A 12,500-nucleotide genomic window follows, 5' to 3' on the forward strand; every position below is an offset into this window, starting at 1 on the left:
GCAGTGGGCGATGATTCGTTTGCAGACAGAACCTTCTTCCATGAATAAATTTATGGAATTTTTTCACACCGAATATGATTGCTAACGCTTCCTTTACTATTTGGCTTGTAGTTCCTTTCTACTGGAAATAACGGTCGTGACGTATGGGCTATAGCTTTTTATCTCCCATCCTCATATTTGCGTAGGAGCACTGCTCCTACACCATAATCACTCGCATCTGCAGCCAATATAATATCCAGCTTCGGATCAAAATGCGTTTACGATAAGTTCGATGTTAAAAAGTTGTTATTTTTTAATTCGTCAAATGTCTTTGCATTTTTCTTTAACAAATCATTGAGCGGTGCCTTTACATTGTGCATATTGGGAATTTAAATTTAGTAATAATTTACTAAACCCAAAAATGCTTGTAGCATAGTCACATTATTCTGCGTGGGCATATTTTTTATTGCCGTTTTTATTTATTATCTGGCCCAAGTATTTAATTTTTTCAGAAAGAACTCGATTTTTTCTTCACTTAACTTAAACCCGTATTCTCTTATCTTTTTGATTCGCTTTTTATTAGAATATCGTCTAAATTGGCGATAGCAAATCACAGTCCGACAGTATCATATCCATTACTTGTTGAAGTATGGAAGAGGCCACTTTTACACCGAAGGGAATCCCCTTAAATTTAAATAAGCAACGGTGTGTATTTATGGTTAAGAAGTTTGAGCATTCTTCTTCTACTTGGATTTGTAAATATGTCAGTGAGAGGTCTAATTTTGTAAAGAATTTCCCTCCATTCAATTTTGCGAACACTTCCTCAGGACTCAGCAATGGGTAGTTATGTCTCACATAATGATTAAGCAATCATTCAACCTCGTTGAAAAATCTGCCCTTCTTTTTAACATAGACCGTAAGTGCTGCCTAATCTGAGTGGTCCGTCTTCTCGATTATTCCTAGGCTTTCGAGTCATTCAAGTTCTTTATTTATTTGTTGTAGTGCCGCGAACGGCACATAACGTTTTGGCTTAAATACAGGTGTTGCACGTATAACGATAGAGAGAGAGAGAGAGAGAGAGAGAGAGAGAGAGAGAGAGAGAGAGAGAGAGAGAGAGAGAGAGAGAGAGAGATTCGAAAGCTGGAACAATTCTATCTGCAAAAACTGCAAGCAATTGTGGAATATCAAATGGGATGATTATGCCGACAATCTTGCAATCTTTTAACGGGCCAATGCCAGTAGCATTGAGGCTATCATCATCAAAAATCAAACATCTGATGGGTAGGTTATGTCCACCACATGAAGACTACTGGACTGACACGTCAAATACCCTATATTGAACTCAGTACCTGGAAGCGATCACTCAGGCATCCCATGAAACGCCAAAAAGACCAACTGAAAAAGGCGATAAAGAGTACCAACATGGAAGCGCGTAACACTAAAGCCCGGGAGCAACATGCACAAGATAGAACAGCGTAGGACCGCACCAGCATAGCGTCACACGTAAAACATACACGAACTCATAGAATTTTGATGCCATAACATGTGATAAACATTTAGCAAGCAGGTACACATATATGTAAATATGAACGAATTTTAAAATTGTAAAATTTTATGCAGGTTAGACATTATTGCAGGTACGTGTATACATCTATAGCAATTTGAATGAATTTCAATTTCTAATAAACTGTCCAATCCAAGGGAGATAATCTAAGAGTTATTCCCCCTAATGTCTTTTTTTCTTTCTTTTCGTTTACTAAAGTTTTCGTTGACTTTACGTGAGTTTTCGTGTTTTTAACCCAAAATGGAGACGAACAATGATATTCCAATTTGATAAATTTGATATTTAAACTCTTTAATTTGTTTCACTTTTAAAGCTGCGGTTTCTGAATTTCTGAAAGACTCTCAAGATGCCTACATGCATATAAATATACTTTCGCGCAAAGTAGTGGGAATGAATTTGAGTGGCTGTTAACATAATTTACTTTAAGGTATGAATTAAGTTTGGTTTTAACTTCCCAAGTAGTTATTTAACTCACTATGTGAACTTATGTGCACCAAGCCATATATGTGCGTATGTTTACATCTTCGTGGATGCTTGTATGAGCGAGTGTATATGCTACATGCAGGGCTTATACATCTATATCCGTCAACGGTTATTTGTAATACATTTCTCACTGTATTACTTGTTCGTTTATTTTTAGCATATGTTATTTTATTTTTTCATCTTCTATATAAATGATCCTTTAATTTGTTTTTCTTTACATAAAATGAGAAGATACATTACGGAACTGTTATTTTAACATCTATTTATCACCCGAAGAGATACATTAGCACCGTCGGAAACTCCTGAACCAGATGTTAATAACCACCACCACCCCCACACCCGCGCCCCGCGCGAGGATCGAGTTTTAATGTGTCGAAATAATTGTCGTCATTAATACAAATTCTCGTACCTTTCATCTTCTGTCTTCCAGTTGCCATACGTACATACATACATACATTCATACAAACATACATACATGCACACATACATATACATATATATATATATATATATATATATATATATATATATATATATTATATATATATATATATATATACATACACCCAAGAAAAAAGCAACAAAATGGATTAGTTGTTCAGTACAATTGTTTCATACGAAGAACAGATTTATTAAAGCTGCAAATGTTGCAGCAAATACAGTGTCCCGTATTTGTGTGTGTGTGTACACTGTCATCCCCCCTCCCCCCACTTATTCGCAGTTCGGCATTCGCGGTCCCAGTTATTCGCGGAACGAATAATTGTTCGCAGTAACCACTGCATATTCGCAGAATCGTAAATAGCGTCCACAATTTTTTATGACTTCTTTCGTGGAAACTTCTCTCTCTCTCGCTTATTATTATTATTATTATTATTATTATTATTATTCTATGTTTGATTTTTGCTTTATTATTATCATTATTATTATTATTATTATTATTATTATTATTATTATTATTATTATTACTTTTTTTTTTCTTCTTTCAAATTTTCTTCCATTTCTTGCCGAGTGTCTTCCCGACTCCTAGGGCAAAGAAACTCATAGTGTATATTGGTAGGCCATTAAACCAAACTCAGTAGTTCGTTCATTTTTTTTTTTTTTTTTTTTTTAAAGTTAAATAAAATACATGAGCAGCAACAGTTCTCACATCGACAATGCTCTTCTCAATACGTGTGATGTACCAGTTAAGACAATCTTTTGCACTTCTTGCAGGGATAGTAAGCCAGGGATCATTCTCATATAATTTTCGGTTCCCTTCTTGATCATTCCTAGTGCTCCTACGATCACTGGTATTGTAACTGCCTTGAGATGCCACATTTTCTCAATTTCAATGAGTAGGTCCTTATATTTTCTGAGCTTGTCAAACTCTTTCGCTGAGATATTATGATCACAGGGGATGCTCATGTTGATCAATAAGCAAACTTTATTGTTTTGGTCTTTCACACACATATCTGGTTTATTGGCCTTGATGGTTCGGTTCTGTATGTACTGGAAAGTCCCACAGAATGGTTACATTTTCTCCTTCAGTTACAGCCTCAGGGTGGTGATTATACCACTTGTCGGCAGTTTTGATATTGTAATGCCGACTTATTAGCCAGTGGAGATATTGGCCAACTCTGTCATGTCTTAATTTATACTCCACTGGTGCTAAGACTTTACATCCAGAGATTAGGTGGTCCACTGTTTCAATCATGTCGTTGCAGAATCGGCATTTTGGGTCTGCTCCATTTTTTATCACATTGGCCTGGTAGTTCCGGGTTAATAGGCTTTGGTCTTGAGCAGCCAGGATGAAACCTTCGCTCTCTGCTTTTAGCCCTGAGCTCCGCAGCCACTGATGGGTTTGCTTCTGGTCAACATCAGCTTGTTTGCTGCGGGTCACATATTTGCCGTGCAGAGGTTTCTCCTCCCACCTATCAGCCAATTGCTCGTGCGCTTTTTTCATTGCCATCATTTTCACCTTCTTTGCAACAATAGTTGCCGTACTTCCCTCGGGTTGTTCAGTTTGGGTATCCTGCACGAGATCAATAGCAATTTTTTGCTTTCCTTGATGATAGAATGAAGCTTCTTTCGTCTCTCGTGATTTTCCACGAGCTTTAGCATCCAGTCATTCGATATTTCGAGATATTTGGCCAGTCCAATTGTGGTTGTTTTGTAAGCTAGTTCAAATTGGATCAGGCCTCGACCTCCTTGGGCTCTGGGAAGGTAAAGGCGATCTACGTCTGCCTTTGGGTGGTGCATCCTATTACAACTCAGCAGCTTGCGTATTTTCCTATCTATATTATTTACTTCACTCATATTCCAGTTCAACACATTGTAGCTATAAGTAACAACTGGAACTGCTAAGGAATTTATAGCTAACACCTTGTTACGTGCATTTAGTTCAGATTTCAGGACTGCACGAACTCTCCTATAACATTCCTTCCTGATTTTCTCTTTCATGCTTGCATGCTGAATACCAGAGCCTTCATTTATCCCTAAATATTTGTATGTTTGTTCTTGCTCAAGCTCTCTTATGACTGTGTCAACATCTAACACGACTGAATTTGTGGTCTTCACTTTCCCTTTCTGGAAAGTGGCCTTGGCACACTTCTCAAGTCCAAACTCCATCCCGATGTCATCGCTGAATGCTTTCACGGTGCGCAATAGGCCTTCAAGTTCATTATTGTCTTTACCATAAAGTTTTAAGTCATCCATATAAAATAGATGGCTTATTTTTTTATTGGCAATTTTATACCCATACCCTGTTCTGTTTAATTCACTTGTAAGGGGTATTAGGGCTATGCAGAATATTAAAGGTGAAAGTGAGTCACCTTGAAAAATTCCACAGTTGATGTTTATATTTTCTGAGGCAAGTACTCCATTAGAGTGGTATAATTGGAGATTCGTATTCCACAACGACATATTGTGCTTCAGGAAGTTTGAAATCACAGGGGAAATTTTGAAGATGTCCAGCGATCTCAAGATCCATGGATGCGGTATACTGTCGAAGGCCTTTTTATAGTCAATCCATGCGGTGCTGAGATTTCTGCGCTTGTTGTAACAGTTCTCAAGGATCATACGATTGATTAGCAGTTGATCTTTGCATCCGTAAGAGCCTCGGCGGCACCCTTTTTGTTCAATGGGGAAAATATCGTTCTTCTCCATGAATGCATATGTTTTCTCCGCCAGGATAGATGTTAGGATTTTATACGTGGTGGATAGACAGGTTATAGGCCGATAGTTTTTTGGAAGGTTGGTTTCGTTATTCTTTGGGAGTAGGTAAGTAATGCCACTTGCTAACCATTCAGGTGTTTTCTTTGGGTCTCTCATAATTCCATTGAGCAGCTGAACTAGCTTACCGTGTGCGCACGGGAGCGATGCGAGCCAGAATTCGGCCCTATCTTTACCGGGGGATTTCCAATTATGGGCCTTCGTGAGTGCCTTTCTTAGGTCTGCTATTGTGATGTCTTCCCATGCTTGTTGTTGTAAATTTTGGTAGGATCCTTCAGTTTGTATAATCCAGTCTGCATTTATGTTGTACGTCTTCTTGTCACTCAAATCCTTTTCCAAAAGTTTTGAACTTCTTCCATGGGAGGGGGGTCTTTGACGGTTACTTTCTCCTTCCCTATTTCTCTGTAGAATTTTTTGGCATTGGATGTGAACAGCTTATTTTGCTTGTAAAACTTGTTTCTCTTTTATTATTATTATTATTATTATTATTATTATTATTATTATTATTATTGTTATTATTATTATTATTATTATTATTATTATAGATTACTGTATCTAGTGATAATACAAACTAAATTATTCAAAACCATGATTATTTTTAAGCTCTGTCCAATCTCCCATTGGTGGTATGCGCATATTAGACGAAAGGAAGATGTTGTAGGATTTAAAAAATTTTTTTTTTTGCAAAACTGTGTCCAGTAGCTATCTCGAGTATTTTGTCGAGGGCTGTATTTTTCGCACCGTGTTATTAACGCCCTAAGATACCGTCCAAACAGCTTACACTTTCTAAGGCTTCTGACAGTGAACCTAAGCGCCAGAAAAAGGGTGTGATGCCCCATGAGAAGGTACAACTGCTGGTTATGTTCCAGGAAAGTAAAAATTATCCTGCAGTAGGTCGCTGTTATGATGTCAACGAAAGCACTATACACTACATAGAGAAGAACGAGGTAGCGATCAGGTCTACCGTAGCAGTAAGTTTCTGTGAAAGTGCCAAAAAGATAACAACAGTGAGAAAAAGGCATTTGGTCAGAATGGAATCTACCTTGGCAATGTGGACTAGTAACTGCAAGAAGAAAAACATTCTCTTAAATGATAACATCATCCGCGAGAAAGTGCGGAAATTCGACAGAAGAGAGGGAGCAGAAGGCATCGAAGAACTACAACCAAAACCATTGATAGCACTGGAGCCCAAAGATTTTCAAGCCAGCAAGGGATGGTTTGGCCGTTTCCAGAAACGGTTTAAAATAAAGTGTGTTTCCCTGTATGGAGAGACAGCATCAGCCGATAAAAAAGCCGCCGAGAAGTACCTTGAGACCTTCAGGAAGATCATCGAGGACAAGAGATACAAGCCCGGACAGGTTTTCAATATGGACGAGACTGGCTTGTTCTGGAAGAAGATACCTTCCAGAACCTACATCATGAAGGACGAAGTCAGAGCCCCGGGATTTAAGGCACAGAGGCGACGCTAATTATGTGTGGCAATGCTGCTGGCTTCATGATGAAACCAGGACTTATCTACAAGTCCGCGAACCCGAGGGCCTCCAAAAATAAGAATAAAAACCTTCTGCCTGTCTACTGGATGCACAACTGCAAGGCCTGGATAATCAAAAGTCTTACTTTGAATTGGTTCCACCAATGCTTCATCTCTCAAGCCAAGGAGTACCTCCAAAACATATGCATGGAATTCAAGGTGTTGCTGGTTATGGATAATGCTGGTGGTCACTCTTTGTATTTGAATCATGAGGGGGTCCAAGTCGAGTTCCTCTCTGCTAACACCATCTCCCTCATCCAGGCGTGATTCGTGCTTTCAAGACACTTTACAATCGGATCTCTTTCCAACACCTTGTGGACACAATGGATTCGAACGAGAATTTCAAGTTAAAGGAGTACTGGCGTAACTTCACGATCGCAACATGCCTGTCAGTCATCGATGCTACTCTTAAAGACATGAAAAAAGGAAGCCCTCATCGCTTGCTGAAAGAAGGTGAGGCCAGAGTGTGTCCAGGACTACGAGGGCTTCACACCTGAAGATATTCAGCACGAGGCTGTCAACAATGCGGTGAAACTGGCAAAGGTACCTGGAGGCAAAGGTTTTGATGACGTCATGCAAGATGAGGTCAACATTCTTATCGATACCCACTCTGAAACCCTGACAAACGAATATTTGTTGGAGTTAACTAAATCTGCTAGGGAAGAGGAGGAAGCGCCAGATCCAGAGAATGAGGTGGGCCTGACAATCGAACGTCTGTCCAACCTTTTAAGGTCAGCAAAGGAATTGCAAGGGAAGACGTTCAGCCTATCCAATTTAAAAATTACATCGATGCGTCCATGCAGACATATAAAACTTTCCTCTCCACCATGGAGAAACAGTGACAGTAACTTCTCATCACTTCCTCAAAACCCACCAAGAAAGTCACGAAGGAAGATACGACATCTAAAATACTTAATGAAGAGGCGTCACCCGAAGAACTTTAATCTTTGCTGCAGTCATTATCTTCATTATTTCTTATCATTACTTTAAATCAATATCATTCATTATTGGTGAATAACCGTACATTTTACTTTATTTTTATTAAATTATTATTAAATATTATATATATATATATATATATATATATATATATATATATATATATATATATATATATAATATATATATATATAACATAAATATATATTATATATATATAACATAAATATATATATAACATAAATAATAATATTATTTTTATGTATTTTTTTTCACACTGAGGAAAACAGTAATATGTAATTTATTTAAATTTAATTAATTTCTAATTTTTCTACCATGTTATTTACATGCTACTATTGGTGTTCTAAACGATCGTATGCATGGATTAAAATTCTTTTAAAATTTTTAACATCTTCTTTTCTACACTTTTGACAGTTTCCTGATTTTCTATGGGATAATTGTTCTATAAATTCTCATAACTCACCTTATATATATATGTATGTATGTATGTATGTATGTATGTATGTATGTATGTATGTATGTATGTATGTATGTATGTATGTATGTATGTATGTATGTATGCCTGCGAGACGTGGGTCATATATCGATACCACCTTAAACAACTGGAACGTTTCCATCAGATGTGCCTCAGACGGATCAATGGCATTAAGTGGAAGGACCGCATCAGTGATCTTGAAATATTGGAAGGCTCTCGGTGTGAAAGTATAGAAGCTCTTGTGTTAAAGCAAAGGCTCAGATGGAGTGGCTCAGATGGAGTGGCTCAGATGCCAAAACAACTCTTTTATGGAGAGTTAGGTAAAGGAGAACGACCTCCACATAAACCAAAAAAGAGGTATAAGGACTTGCTGAAGGCTTCCTTAAGAGATGCTTGCATCTCTCCTGACACATGGGAAGGCATAGCTATTGATCGTAGCTGGTGGAGAAGGATTGTGCATGAGGGGACAGCCACTTTTGAGAAATCTCAAGTTGCACATGAGAAAGTAAGGAGGGATGTCAGGAAGGGCATCGCTGTTACACTTCCAGAAGGGAATGATCTTCCTTTGATTCTGACATGCAATGTCTGTGCAAGACCCTGCCTCAATAAAGCTGGACTCATGAGTCATCTTCGTAGTCATAAAACGAGACAAATGAGTGACAACCTTGCCACTGGTGGTGGTGTTACACACCATACTAATCATATCTGTCGGGCATGTAGAAGATAATGTAATTCGGCAGGAGGACTTAAACGACATGCAAAGGTACTTCATGTACCAGTTACAACTACAGCCGGATATTACTAGTAAAGGTTTTTGTTGCCAATTTTGTACAAGACATTGTAGATCTTTAGCTGGGTTAAAAAGTCACATTCGATCACAGCACCAGTAACAGTTAAGCTTCGTGCAATGGCCATACTCGATAACGAGGAGGCAGCCATAATAATGTATTATGTATGTGTGTGTATGTATATATTTATATATGTTTGCATATACACATATATACATACATATACACATGTATATATATATGTATATATGTATGTATGTATATTTACATATATAAACATACATACATACATACATACATACATACATACATACATACACATACATACATACATACATACATATGATGAGACCGATGAGACATGATGTTGTAGCTAGGACACTCTATAATGAAATCTGTCGGAAGGATAACCCCGAGGACAAAGAAATAAGAACCCACAGTATGGTCGAATCATCACCACTCATAATAAAAGGGAGTACTCGTGGAATGTCCTAGTAAAGACCTCAAAATGTGAACACAATAGACCTGATACAATGATTTAGGATAGAGAAGAGAAACTGTGTACAGTTGTGGCAATCAACTGCCCAGCGGTTGTTAACATAAAGATAAAGATCAGCGAAAAAGAAAATACTTACGCTGAACTATTTTTTAGTCGAGTGAATCGACCCCAGTACATATTTTTTAAGCTTGATACTTATTTTATCGGTCTCTTTTGCCGAACCGCTAAGTTACGGGGATGCAAACGCACCAACACTGGTTATCAAGCGGCGGTGGGCGATAAACACACACACACACACAGACGCACGCACGCACGTGCGCGCGCACACACACATGCGGACTTCTTTCAGTTCCGTCTACCAAATCCACTCATAAGGCTTTGGTTGGCTATTGAAGACACTTGCCCAAGGTGCCACATAGTAGGACTGAACTAGGAGCCATGTGATTGGGAAGCAAAAATCTTACCACACAGCCACGCCTGCACACACACACACACACACCAGTTTGATCCTGACTGAACTTCCTACTCTTTGAGCTTGCATACCTGAACCACTTTCCGAACTATCATCACTTCTCATCTACATACCAGCACTCCACCCGGATTACCACTGGATCTTCTGACTTTACCTTCACGGATTTTAGTAGGATATTTTCGTTGATGTAAATCGCTCCGATCTACCACGACTTTTGAACTTCTTGGAGTTCTTGAACTTTCTGAACTTTTGTCGTATTCCTTCTGTTGAAGAGCGTAGGCTCGAAACGTAAAAGACTCTTTCATTTTCCCGATTGTCAAACTAATGCACTTACTTGTTCACACACCTGTCTTCGTCTTTTGTTTTTCTATAAATTTCAACTATATATATATACTAGCTTAGTAGCCCTTCGTTGCCGGACGGTTTTCACAATAGGGGGCTTTTATTTCAATTTTTTTTATTCCATGTCAGACCATATTTTCCCCGATCTCTGACAGCTAATCCTCTTGATCAGAACGGATTTCTGCATTATTTGGGGCATTTCTGCATTATTTGTTTTTACGCTTGCTGCATAGATGTAGATATTTTCTTATTTCCTACTCTTGAATATTCTACGTAAAGCTAACCGTTAGGCTCTTCAAGGTGAAAACCGGCAACCGAAAATGTTTGCCCTTGCGATTAGTTGATAGTCATGGCAAAACTAAGACTCACTAGAAATTTATCTCGTTCGAACTGAAGTGGGACTTCGTCTCCTGAATCCGTGCGCTTATCATCTAATCGATGCATCCTATGCTCAGAGAGAGAGAGAGAGACAGATAGAGAGAGAGGGGGATCTTTTGAAGCTTTAAAATTCAGTGAGAATTTTCAGATTCAGTATATTGATGTAACTTTCACGCTAAATTCGATTTTGTGATTCATTTATTCCAGAAAAATTTTAGAAAAATGTCGCAGATGTTTGATCATTTTATTTTTTTTTTTTACCCAATCAGCATGGGAGCTAGCATGTTCTTCGTGATAGCTGTCTATCACAAAATGAAAGTAAATTTTAAACAAAAAGAAAGCATATACAATACCAAGAAAGAGAGAGAGAGACAGACAGACAGACAGACAGACAGACAGAGGACAGCAGCATGCATGAAAGATACACATATACAGAGAAAGAGTGAGAGTGTGTGGTAAGTATCTATAAAGAGGAGGGGGGAACGTAAAAGACTGAGAAAGACAGGTAGATAGATATGACATAGAAAAAAGATTTAGCGATCTAAAAGTTGAGTTATTTCTCGTGTCAAGTTATGTTTTTTATTATGATTTACTGAAAACCTTCTTTTTGGAGTGCCTATTTCGAAAATCAAATCAAATTCATATCTGAGCCTTATACTTTTGTAAAGTTGTTTGTCGTGGCCGGTCAGAGAGTGAACATCGGCTCCGCACCTATAAAGCTCTTAGCTGTATATGCGACTCGTTAGCTAGAGGTACAAACCTCTCTACAACTGGAGGGAAGAACACGTCGTGGTTAGTTAAGTTTCTAAACAAACAATTCGGGAACGAAATTCTACTGGCAGCAAATATAAGCGAGGTGGAGTTATCCCCCTTAGATTGGCTCTGGTTAAGTCCAAAACGAGTTTATTGCTTTTCCTAGATGGCAAACGAGGAATGCTGTCTACAACATGAATTTCTTCTGGAGAGAACACCGACAAAACATCACTTTTTTGGAGTATATGAAGGTCTCCGAATCTAGTGAGTTTTTCATGTTTCTTGCTCTGTCAACTAAGCAAAGCTTACGTCATTTGTTCCCCTTGAGGTACGGTCCCGGTTGTTCTAGGAGCCTCCGTTTATTTATGCATGGTGTACCCACTTCTTTTAAACGCCATACGTAGCTGGTCACTTTGGTATCCTAAAATATGACCTGTAATTGTTCAGAGAACGCTTGAATGGACTCTCTGTAGATCCCATATATTTCTGTGTCTGCGCCCTTGTCCTAGTAATGTTACGGCTGTTAAAGTCATCATTGCTGCCGTTGTTGTTGTTACTTCTGGATTCGTTGCTGGTGGTGGTGCTACTGGTATTGCTGCCATTGGGTGAGCTGGGTATTGCTGCCATAAGGCGGTGAGCTGGCAGCAACGTAAGGCGGTGAGCTGGCAGCAACGTAAGGCGGTGAGCTGGCAGCAACGTAAGGCGGTGAGCTGGCAGCAACGTTAGCACACAGGGCGAAATGCGTAGCCGTATTTCGTCTGCCGTTACGTTCTGAGTTCAAATTTCGCCGAGGTCGACTTCGCCTTTCATCCTTTCGGGGTCGATTAAATAAGTACCAGTTACGCACTGGGGTCGATATAATCGACTTAATCCGTTTGTTTGTCCTCTCTGTGTTTAGCCCCTTGTGGGTAGTAAAGAAATAGGTATTGCTGCCATTGTTACTGTTATTGTTGGGCGCGATACTGGTGTCCTCAGTTACTGCCGTATATGTGTGTGTGTGCGTGCGCGCGCGATTGTGTGCTTGTGCGTGTATGTTACTATGATCGTGTTTGTCATAACACGATCA

This window comes from Octopus sinensis, linkage group LG20, assembly GCF_006345805.1.
Source record: "Octopus sinensis linkage group LG20, ASM634580v1, whole genome shotgun sequence".
NCBI lineage: Eukaryota > Metazoa > Mollusca > Cephalopoda > Octopoda > Octopodidae > Octopus > Octopus sinensis.